The sequence below is a fragment of the Myotis daubentonii genome, chromosome 3 (genome assembly GCF_963259705.1).
Source record: "Myotis daubentonii chromosome 3, mMyoDau2.1, whole genome shotgun sequence".
In the NCBI taxonomy this organism is placed as follows: Eukaryota; Metazoa; Chordata; class Mammalia; order Chiroptera; family Vespertilionidae; genus Myotis; species Myotis daubentonii.
The window spans coordinates 129,812,336-129,824,479 of record NC_081842.1 but is presented as its reverse complement, the minus strand read 5'-3'; positions in this window follow the sequence as shown (position 1 = coordinate 129,824,479).

Sequence of the window (12,144 nt, the reverse complement as noted above, 5' to 3'; positions counted from 1 at the left end):
CTCAAAAATCTAAATTTAAGAACTTAAAAAACATGAAATCATTCAGTATAGGCAAAATACCTCTGGTTCAAAATTTATCTTTTTACATATTTTCCCAAAATCTTGGGTTTGCTGTTTTCTAATGCTTGAACACTTGAAATGTTATCTCTAGCAATGTGTGTGTGTGTTTAATTTTTTTTTATTGATTTCAGAGAGGGATAGGGAGCAAGAGATAGAAACATCAATGATGAGAGAGAATCATTGATTAGCTGCCTCCTGCAGGTCCCCCACTGGGGATCGAGCCCCAAACCCGGCCATGTGCCCTGATTAGGAATCGAACCGTGCTCTCCCGGTTCATAGGTTAATGCTCAACTACTGAGCCACGCCAGCTGGGCATGATCTCTAGCTGTGTGTTTTAATCTAGTTGCTTATGACAGAACTTGCTCCTGCAGTGTGGGGTTTTAGCTGTTGACTGTCTGAGAATGTTATCTGGCTGTCTTTTAGGACTTTGTGAAAGGAGGGTTGTGAGTCCATAAAACTCTTGTGCAGCTTTGAGAAGTATCCCTGCTCTAGAAGTATCTGGGAATCACAGCCTTTCCTGTTTGGAAATCCACCCGTCTGACCTGCCACTTAAAACTGGTGTCAAATGCATCTCTCTTACATGTCCCTTAACGAAGGGCGGTCTTCAAAGTACTTGTGTGCGATACAAAATGTTTCCTAAGTGTCAACACATGTTACTGCTAGGTCTTTTTTCTTTCTTTTTTTTTCTGCGTCTTAAAGATGAGAAGCACAAAGGAAATCTAAAATATTAAGTGAAAAAGAAAAAACAGAAACTAAAAGTAAATTTGGGTATTCAACTTCCTAATAGTTACCTAATTTTCCCATGGAATTTGTAAAAAGCTTCACACATTCTCTGCATGTAAAATGTGGGTATTAAGTAACCATCTTGTTTTAGAATAAAGATACTTTAGGATGAGTGCATTGTTCTTCGCTGGCAGCTAGTTGACATCAGGTGATGGTCATTAGACACCTCCCATCCCCCTACTGAGAGTTTGGGTTCCCAGTAAATGTGGAGACTGCATAGTCTGATCATTTAAACATTCGTAAGTGAGCAGAGATGGGCCTTGGACTTAATTTTCTCATCTGTGTATCAGTGAGTTAGTAGTGCCTAGACTTTCCTTCTTTTCAAGGTTTTATTGAAAGTGGTAGAACTGAAGTGGGAAAAGTAACTTGATTAGGGGCTGTTCCAACCGGAGAGTTGTCTCTGTGTAATGTTAGAGACCAGCATTGAAATGTCTTCTCCATGTGCTTAAAATGCTCAGTATTAAGTAAATTTTAGATTTGCCCAAGATCTGAAAAATACAAAATGCTAAAGCAGTTTTTGTAACAACGTGGATTATTTTCCATTTCAAAATGTTTGTAATGTACGTTATTTTATAACAAATAAATATAAATGATAAATTTGCCTGAAACTTTTACGGTGATAATCACAGAGCTGTGGGCAACTTTTCTGTAGCCCCAAAAGAAAATGAGCCCTTTTTAAAACTTGAGTGCATAGCCATTTTACATATTCGAAGAAAATCAAGGTAGAGTATTACTGGAAAATATTTGAAATTATTTCTCCTTTAAAGGACCCAAGCTTCCCATCTGTTACTTTTTAAAATTAGTAAGCCACCTGTAGCCACTGCTGGCTGGGAACCCTCTCCTGTTTACATGGGTGAACATGGAGTCTCCACCATCACCTGTAGGTCCTCCAGAATCTGGTCCTTACCTGCCTCTGGCCCTCTGCTTCCCTCTGGCCCTGGTCATGTCAGTAAGTCCCTCTGCCCAGGTCTCAGCCCCCGCATCATCCCTTGCCCATTTATTAGCCTTCCCTGACCTGCTCCCCTCATCGAAGGCAAGCACCTGCATAACAGCACCCTGTCTATTGTCCTTATGCCCTTACCACTGCCTGAAACTTTCTTATCCTTCCCTCACCTGTCACACTCTGGAAATGTAAGCTTCATGACAGCAAGAATTCAGTCTTCTGCCGAAGCCGGTTTGGCTCAGTGGATAGAGCGTCAGCCTGCGGACTGAAGGGTCCCGGGTTCGATTCCGGTCGGGGGTATGTACCTGGGTTGCGGGCATATCCCCAGTGGGAGATGTGCAGGAGGCAGCTGATCGGTGTTTCTCTCTCATCGATTTTTCTAACTCTCTATCTCTCTCCCTTACTCTCTATAATTATCACAACCATACAGTGAAGTGGATACACAACCCCATTTTGCAGATGAGGAAGTTGAATACCCAAGTTAAATAACTAAAAGTCACTCTAATTATTAAGTGGCAAATTTGAGGTTGGAACACAGGCCCATCTGTCCAGAGCCTTCATGTGTTACTGCTGTTGCCTCATAGAATGGAAGGCCTGTGGTTGAATTGCCATGCTCTGGTTCGCATATGCCAAGCCACCTGTGCATGTAGGCACAACCTTCCAGGCCCATGCAGGGGGCTGCACCTTGGGAACTGAGCGGCTGCAGTGGCCCCTTGGCTATACATTGCAGCTGCAGAGGAGGAGCTTACCAAAGCGAAACAGGAACCCGCCTAGGAGGTGGTCCGGAGCTGCTGGAAGTGTGCATGTGCATCGGTTAGGTGAGTTCTAGAAAAGGAAGTGACACAATAGGGAACTCACAGCCAGAGCTTCAAAATGAAAAGTCCCTAAAGTGTGAGTGAATTGTAAGCTTAAATATTTTTCTCTTAAATTCATAATGACAAGCTTACTGAATGGTACCAAGTTGAAATAACTAAGCTCATTTTCATAATTTTAAATCTAATTTTACTCTTCTGCAAGAATTCTCCAAGTGATACTAAGGCATTTTAAAAGCATAACCATTACTCCCAAGCTCCGGATACCTGTCAGCATGGATGTATTTTGGTGCCCCCTGCTGCTCATGAGTGGTACAGCAATGAACATCCCATTCCCAGGGCTGCCCTTTGGCATTGCCAGAAAGGTGCCAAAGGATTGGGAAGATAAGTCTGTTAGGAATTGTTTGCTCAAGCAAACGACCTACTCCAATCAGCCTACGCATGCCTGTACTTCACCCCAACCCCAAGAGTAAACATCAAATTAAAGTGATGCTTTTGCTAAGTCTTCAAGAAATTATTTGGGCTCTTAAGTTATTTGAATGATCATGTCAGTAGAAAGGTGAATGCTGGAAGAGCCCCCCGGGGGTCACCTTAGAGCTGGCCGACCACACTCAGTGTGTTCTCTGTATTCATCTTGTCTCCTGGGAGAAGCGTGGTCTTAGAAGACACAAAGCCACTGCCCTTCTGCTCCACCTCCATCATTTCCATATATATACAATACATGTGTTTATTTTGGATGAACTAAGCAAATATTTTCATTGGACATCAATATAGTAAGATGGTTAATTGCAGTTGGAATTAGAACTTGTTTGAATCAAGACTCACCACCGTCTGGCAAGATAATCTTAGACAAGTTACTAACTGGTTTTAGCCTATTTCTCCATCTGTAAAATTGGGACAATAGTAATTAGAGTTATTACTAATATTCAGTGAATATTTATAAAGCTCTCACTATATGTCAAGTGTTTTGTTGAATTTTTAAAACTATCACATGAAAAAACCCGAACAAAAAAAAACACACCTAATCTAAATGCCTAGCCCAGAATAACTAATTTTCTCATTGATGGATGTTTCTTTTCCTCACTACATAAGCAATATTTAGTTGACAGCCAACTGAAAACCATCAACTTTTTTTTTTCTAGAACTGTGAAATTATTTTTAAAAGGTGTGTTCCTCTACCCCCCCCAACCCCCCCCCCCCCTGTATTTAATGGAGCCTCATAGCGTATTAGAGTTAGAAAGAACCTTAACAATCATCCATCCAGCTACTTGGCCAGTGCAGGGCTCCTTAGGGACACCTCTACAAACTAGGTGGCCCATCCCATTATTGGATAGCTTAACTGTCAGTTCTTTCTTGAACCCAAATAAACTTCCTTGTGGTAATTAACCACATAAAACCTTACATATATTATTGAATTACTAGAGGCCCGGTGCACAAAATTCATGCACTCTGTGTGTGTGTGTGTGTGTGTGTGTGTGTGTGTGTGTGTGTGTCGGGGGGCGGGGGGGTCTGTCAGCCCAGTCTGCACTCTCTTGCAGTCTGGAGCCCTCAGGGGATGTCCGACTGACGGCTTAGGCCTGCTCCCCACAGCAGCTGGACATCCTTAGCACTGCTGCGTTAACAGGAGAGGCTCCCGCCACCGCTGCTGTGCTCGCCAGCCGTGAGCCCAGCTTCTGGCTGAGCAGCGCTTCCCCTGTGGGAGCTAACTGACCACCAGGGGGCAGCTCCTGCGTTAAGCATCTGACCCCTTATGGTCAGTGCACATCATAGTGAACTGTCATTCCACTGTTCAGTCAATTTGCATATTAGCCTTTTATTATCTTCTATACTAATAAAAGGGTAATATGCTAATTAGACCAGGAGACATTCTGGGAGACCAGATGTCCTTCCGAACAAAGCCATGGTGGCGGGGCTGAGGCAGAGGCAGTTAGGGGTGAGCAGGCGGGCAGGGGGGGTAGTTGAGTGTGATCAAGCCAGCAGGGGAGGCAGTGGGGGTGAGCAGGCCAGCAAGGGGGGGTAGTTGGGGGCAATCAGGTCAGTAGTGTGGGGCAGTTGGGGGCAAGCAGGCTGGCGGGGGGGGCAGCTGGGGGCAAGCAGGTCAGCAGAGGGGGGGGCAGTTGGGGGCGATCAGGCCAGCAAGGGGGGGCAGTTGGGGGTTGTCAGGCTGGCAGGCAGAGTGGTTAGGGGTAATCAGGCAGACAGGCAGGTGAGCGATTAGGAGCCAGTGGTCCCAGATTGCAAGAGGGATGTCCAACTGCTGGTTTAGGGATCCTGTGGGATCAGGCCTAAACCAGCAGTTGGACATCCCCCAAGGGGTCCCAGATTGGAGAGGGTGCAGGCTGGGCTGAGGGACACACCCCATACACAAATTTCATGCACCGGGCCACCAGTATATAATAAAAGCCTAATATGCTAAGTGTCCGGTCAGCCATTCAACCAAAGAGAATTATGCTAATGGTATGCGAAGGCCATTCAACCACTCGCTATGTCGTGCACTGACCACCAGGGAGCAGACAGTCAACTGGTCAGCCAGTCACTATGACATGCCCTGACCACCATGGGGGCAGACACTCTGACAGTAGTTTAGCTTGCTGCTGGGGTTCAGCCAATCAGGACTGAGTGAGACAGGCCGGACATGCCCTGGAGCCCTCCCACAGTCCCTCCCCGGCTAGCCAACCTCCCACGTTCCTCCCCAGTTCTGATTGTGCACCGGCGGGGTTCCTCGATCGGGCCTGTGCTCTCTCACAATCCAGGACCCCTCAGGGAATGTCAGAGAGATGCGCACTGACCACCAGGGGGCAGGCGCTCAATGCAGGAGCTTCCCCCTGGTGGTTAGTGCACTCCCACAAGCTGGGCTCATGGCTGGCGAGTGCAGTGGCGGGAGCCTCTCCTGCCTCTGCAGCAGCGCTGCGGATGTCCGACTGATAGGCCTGCGCAGGGAGCGGGCCTAAGCTGTCAGTCGGACATCCCCCGAGGACTTTCTGGCTGGGCTGAGGGACCGCCCCCCCCCCTCCAGTAGATGAATTTTGTGCACTGGGCCTCTAGTATAGGATATAAATTAAAGGGTCCAAAATGATTACTTGAGATATAGGATTAGAATAATTGCCATTAGTTCTCTCCCTCCCTTCAACAATTCTTGATCTGAGGAAGCATTCAAAAACTTAACCACTCAAAAGGTGAGGGAGAGGTGTGGAGGGAAGGGGACTGGAGGATGTTTGTTTGAAGTGCAGAGTTCAGGGCACCGTCACCAGATCTGACTTGAGCCCTGAGCAGTGCCTGGGATCCACATCTTAATAAGCACCGCTGGTTCTTACAAAACTCTACTGCCAAACTCTTCAGGAGCCTGAAGGTACTGCCTGGCTGCAGTGTGAGCTGGTTCACCTGCCTGCCCCCAGGAAGCCCTTGACCAGATGCATGGCAGGGCAGCACGCGCTGGTGAGCGGGATGGGGACGGGGAGGCTTTTCCCTGTACAGAGTGGGGCTGCTTTCCTTGCCCCTTCCTATTGTTTCCTACCCTCTTGCTGGATGCCTGAGAGGCCAACTGAAATTGTGATGGCGGCGGTTGATCCATTGGAGCACGTGTTCTGATCTGGGGACTCGTAGCATTTCACTCGTGCTCTGTTATTTCATTCTCAGGGCAGCCAGCCCTATCTGTGATAAGTTCTGGTGTCACCGTGTTGGGGAACTTGAAGCACAAGCAATAAACCTCCTGCCGGTGCTCACCCAGCTAGTCAGAAATAGTAAGACCCCAGAACGTGGATACAGGCAGTGGCCTCCATGGTCCCTCCCGTCCAGCGCTCGGCCACGGCTCCTGGACCTCTCCTGGGAGATCAGACTCACCCAGCCAAACACCCGGTGTCACAAAGGACCCCTCAAATCCACATGGGAACTGGGCGTCTCCCTTCCCTGAACTGCCGTCTCAGTGTTCACTGGGTGCAGCCACTTCTAGGGGAAAGGCCTTGTTTACAGGTTCTCCTCCATCCTACCTCTCAGCAGTCTCAAGTCTCCTCTCCCATCCCTGCTGCCGCCCTGCTGGGCCTCATCCTGAAGCCCTAGCTCAGTCCTACACGTTAAGGGGGCACTTGGCGAATGCAGCAGCCTGTGGTGGTGCAGGCTGGCCCCACGTGAGTGGGAGCTGGGACCCAGGCTCCTGTGCCGGCAAGCGCCGCTGTGACCTCCGTCACGGGGCCCTGGCCTGCTCCTGTGCTCTTTCTCCGCTTCCAGCCTTTCAGCAGTTCCACAGCCTGCAGAACGCAGACCAGACCTCTGCTGCTTGCCTCCCTGAACCTCGAACCTGACCTCTCACTAGGCCTCTTCGGACCTGTGTCCCAGCTGAATGGCGAGTTTTTGGGCTTCGTCATATGCCAGATTCTCCGTGCATGCGTGGCAGTCTGACTAAAACCCAACAGAGAGGCTCAGTAGTTGTCCTTCCTTTTGGGAACCACAGAATAGACTAAGTGGGAGTCCCTGTGCACCACACTGCTGCCACTGCCCCCCTTGCACAGCCCGCCCTCCCCACCTGCCCCTACCTGCTGGTTGAGCACCCTGTTTGGGGGGTCACCTTTCATTTTGATACAACTTTAAACTTACTCAAAAGTTGCAAAATAGTACAAAGATATTCCCTATACCCCTCACCTTCACCCAGATCATTGTTAACATTTGCCACATATACATACACACATTTTTTTCTGATCTATTTGCAAGTGAATTGCAGACAGTATGGCCCTTTGCCCCTGAATACACCAGAGTTGATATCCTAAGAACAGTCTCTGGCACAACCAAATTACAAGATCAGCAAATTCAGTGCAATGTTTAGTCATCTGCAGGCGACACCCTCACAGTTATTTTCTCCTGTTGCGGGACCAGGCCCAGCCCACGTGCTGTGTGTAAGTGCGAGCATGTCTCCTTAGCCCCTTTCATCTGAGATGTTTCCTCAGCTGGGACACTAGTGTTTTTCAGTACAGGCTGTCACTTTGCAGAGTGTCGCCAGCTAGAGCTTGTGTGCTGTTTCCTTGTGATTAGATTCACAGTCTGTCTCTTCGGCGGAATGACATGGCAGTGATTCACACCCTTCTCAGTGCAGCAAGTGGAGAGGCACCTGCTGCTGCTGACCGTCCCTTTAGTGTGATGTTGATACTGGAGACTTGGGAAAGGAGGGTTCTTGTTGAGTTTTTCAACTCAGTTTCTTGTCACCTCTTTGAAGGAAGCTTTCTAAGGACCCCCAGCCCCCACCCCATGCACCACAATTAGGAGTCTGTTCCCATAATGCCTTGGGCTTAGTATCCGTTCACAAGGACTGGATTGAATCCTGGTGATAGGTTGTGTGTCTTCCCCACTGGGCTGCGAGTCCCATGAGAGCAAGGACCACATCGTGGCAGCTTCATAAATATTTGTTGAATGAATGAAAGAATGAGTGAGATATTTGAGAGCTGACTCAGTTACAAAGCAAGCCCTCCTAATCTGCCCAGATGAGTCTTTGTCCTTGGTGTTTCCTGCTTTATTCATGGAGCACGGCTAAGTTTTTGGGTTTTCGTCATATGCCAGATTCTCTGTGCATGCATGGCAGTCTGACTAAAACCCAACAGAGAGGCGCAGTAGTTGTCCTTCCTTTTGGGAACCACAGAATAGACTAAGTTAGAAACTTGAAACCCCAAATCCTAGAGTTTTCATTTGTTTCTTCAAGGGAGGAAGGGGCGTGAGGGGATATACTCTGGGTCTTTCATCGTGAGAAATGCTGGGCTTCATAGGAGCAGCATGCAGTGTCTTCCACTGTACCCCGCTGGGCGCCTCTGTCCAGCTGCAGGGCAGTGAATCAAGGGCCATCCTGAGGCTGCTGGGAGCTCACTCTCTCCCTTTGTTGTTTCAGACGCAGGAGGAGGGAGACGCACTGACATTGACATCAGACCTCCTGCAACTCTGCCATCTCCTGGTCACCAGGTGCCCGGGCTGCACTCCGCCGGGGCTGCCACAGGAAACCCCTGGACGAGTGGCTCCTGGAGACTGGCTGTCCTTCTGCACTGTTTTGCTCCTTGTGAAACAGGACAGCACCTGGGTTCTCAGCTGGCTCCTGCTGGACGTCCTCGCCGGGAGTGGCTGTGAGCCAGGGCTGTGGCTTGTGAATAACAGCTGTTGTGCACTGTTTCCGGTGGAGAGTGCACTAAGGTCAAGCAGGCCTCCTTTGCCAGCCAGTAGGATGGGTGTGGGATCCCCACCCAAGCGGGCTGTAGGTGCATTCAGCTGAGCTTGCTGTGACCCCATCACAGATGGTGACTGGGTTTGGGAGGCAGTGACTCTGGGTGAGGTCACTCGGGAGCCCCTGTGACATGCTGGTTGCAACACATACTTAGCAGTTTCCAGTTTCATCGTAAGGAGATGGCCCCGGGGAAGCTGTGGGGAGGGGCCTCAGAGAGCCTTGGGCAAATGCAGCGATCCAGGGGGCCTCTGTAGCGGGTGCTTGGTGCTGAGACTAAAGCTTCCTGTGACTACCCGCCATTACCCTGGTCAGTGAGTGGGGTCCTTCCACCCTCGGCAACCGGGCCTGGTTTCCGCAGGTGGGAGCTTGTAATGGGCTCCCAAGGGCTTTCTTTATTCTGACATGCATTGAGTTGCGTTGCATTGCATTGAATTGAATTGGACTGAAATAAATGGAATTGAAAGCCCTACAAACAAGTCTGAATCTCTTGCAGAGTGCCTGCGCCTGAGGAGTCTCAAGCAGGCCCTGTCTTCACTCTGGCTGGGCCTGTAACTGTAATACTGGGGAGAGAAGAGGGAGAGGCAAGAACGACATGGCGGCCCAGAAAGTAGCAGGAGCGAAGGGCATTGTGTGTGAGTAGAGGAGAGCGGCCTGAAGCAGCTGGTGACTGCCCAGCTGACAGAGGACACAAACAGACGCGCAGATGTTTCCGTGGAGAGCCCACGGCTCACCAGTGGCCCGGGAACCACGTGCAGCAGAATTGTCACGAGCGGAATCTCGGGGCACAGCCCCAAGGATCTGCATCTAAGAAAGCGCCAGTGGATTTAAAGTTGGAGACTCACGGTCGGGTGGGGACGAGCCTCTGCCGGGTGGAAGGGAGACACTAAATGATTTTAAGGTGGGAGCATCATTGGTTCCTGTGTCAAGTGACTAGTTGTCACACTCGAGTGCACGCCAGAATCCCCTGGAGGGCTGCCCACACACACTGCCGGGCCCCTCCTGAGACTCCGAGTCAGTCGGTCTGGGAATTTGCTTGGCTGGTAGGTGCCCAGGTGGGGGACGCAGGTAATTCAGAGAGGACTGATCTGAGAGAGGATTCCAGGAATCCAGCCAGACTGAGGAAGCCCCACGGCTCATCTGAGGCTCTCAGAGTCCTTGGAGCACTTCGGTGTGACCAGATGCATTTCAAACCCTCTGACCGAAGTGTGGCCCTGGGTGTGTGACTGGCCACTGATCTGAAGGTGGGCAGGCCTGGGCCAAGCTGTCCAGAGGTTATGCTGTCTCCTGAGCAGCACCTGCAGAGGCCAATTGCTCCGCGGCCACCTGCATGCACTTCTAGGGCTCCATGCATTCCTGCCACCAGAAACGGTTTTGGTTTCCCCAAGCTCACAGGTGAAATTCCCGGGTGCCTTTGGAAGGGCGTCACCCTTGGGGCCTGGTCACCGTGAAGGTCCGGGAGCATCTATTTATCAGCAGCCTACACAGAACTGAAGTCAGGCTCCACTTGAAATGGCAAGCCTGTTCTTGCTACCATCCATTTCCCGCCAGCGAGGAGCTCAGCACTGCACTTAAGCCCAAACGTACAACCGAACCAATTTCCAAACCCCAGCCTTGCGGGTCTGTCTCCGGGGACAGCTCATGGTATCAGTCAAGGTCCAATCAAGAGAGAGGAAACCACTAATTAATTTGAACAGAGAAAGCCTGATGCAGCTCTACCAGGGGGTTAGAATAATGAGGTGTTGGCTAGAAATCGGAGACCTCCAAATAACAGGAATAACAGCTATACGAAGTCTCTCCCTCTGGCTGAGTTGGGCACTCGAGGAAGCCCCACCCATGGGTGAAATCTGCTCAGTGGAGAGAGCACGCTGCAGTCACTGAATGGCCAACAAGCTGCTGGTGGTGCCATGCTAGGGGCTTGCTGGAAATCCAGCCTCAGGGCTCCCGGGAGGAGTCTTCCTGGAGGGAGGACTGGGTGCACTGCAGGAGCCTGGCGCTGTAGGAACCCGCTGCCCCCCCCTCCCCCACAGGCAGCAGTCAGCTGAGTGAGCGCGGGAGCCCTCCCTCTTGCAATGCCTCTCCACTGCCCTCTGCTGGCAGAATTTAGCATTGTGCCAGCCAGCAAAGGACAAATATTTAAAGGGGCAGGCCAGGTCCACTTTCTCAGAGCAGCCAACTGGAAGGAGCCTTAAGAACGTCTCCGTCAAATCCCTCACATTACAGATGCCAGATGACTTGATTCAGGCCACAGGGCCTGGGAGGGTGGGAGTGTGGGAGAGACGGCCAGCTAGCTCCCCTTCTCCCTGCCCCACAGGGCTTGGCCATTGTAAATGGGCAAATAGACATTAACACCCACCTGACAGCCAGGCACCCCGAGTCCAAAACCTCACCCCAAAGAGAACTCGAGTCACAGGTTGTCTAGTTATAGGCCAGGGGAATAGGATGACTTTCAAACAAAAACTCGCTTTCTCGTTTTTCTCATTCTGTAAAGATATTTCTAATGAATGTGAGGAAAAGACAGTGTGAGCAGGCAGCCCTCTGCCTGCCAAGCTGGGCACTGCAGGCCCAGCGGCTCGTTGGGAACTGGGGACATGCGCTCCCCTCCTGTGTGTATGCGGGTAACCGTTGACAGCAAGGCTAGTACCGACCCCCAGCATCTGTCGGGCGCTTCCTGTGTCCTGACCCTCCGCTCTGTGCCTTACCGCAGGACTCTGAGCCTCCGCTTCCTTCTCTGACCCTACAGCAGCCCGCTTGTCAGCTATCCAGGGCACCCTAACCACCGAACCAGGGCCATCTGCTAGGGCTGCCATAACAAAGCCACCGACGAGCAGGATGAACAGCAGGCACATATTCCTCTCAGTTCCAGAGCCGGAGGTCCTGGGCCCAGGCGCCGGCAGGGGCGGCTTCTCCGAGGCCCTCTCCAGCGCAGCTGCCTTCTCCCTGTGCTCACGGCCTTTCCTCTGCAGGCACATCCTGGCGTCTGTGTGCCCACACTCCCTCTTCTTACAAGGACACCAGTCAGGCTGGATTAGGGCCCACCCTGATGGCCTCATTTCAACCTAATTACTTCTCTGAAGGCCCTGCCTCCAACACAGGCACATTCTGATATATGAGGGATTGAATTTTGGAGGCATTTGATGGGTCGGGATAGGTAGACCATGAACCCTTTTCTCTACATCAGAAGTGAAACTAAGGCTTATCCTGTCCCAGCTCCCTGAAGGGACCACAGCAGCAGCATCTGACGCTTAAAAGGGCTGTGCTGTCTTGTCCCCAAAGGTCCCTAGGTAAGGAAGACTGGCCATCTCCTAAGGCCTGGGGATGGTCATTTTAGGGGGCTTCTACTTATTTGAAGCTCT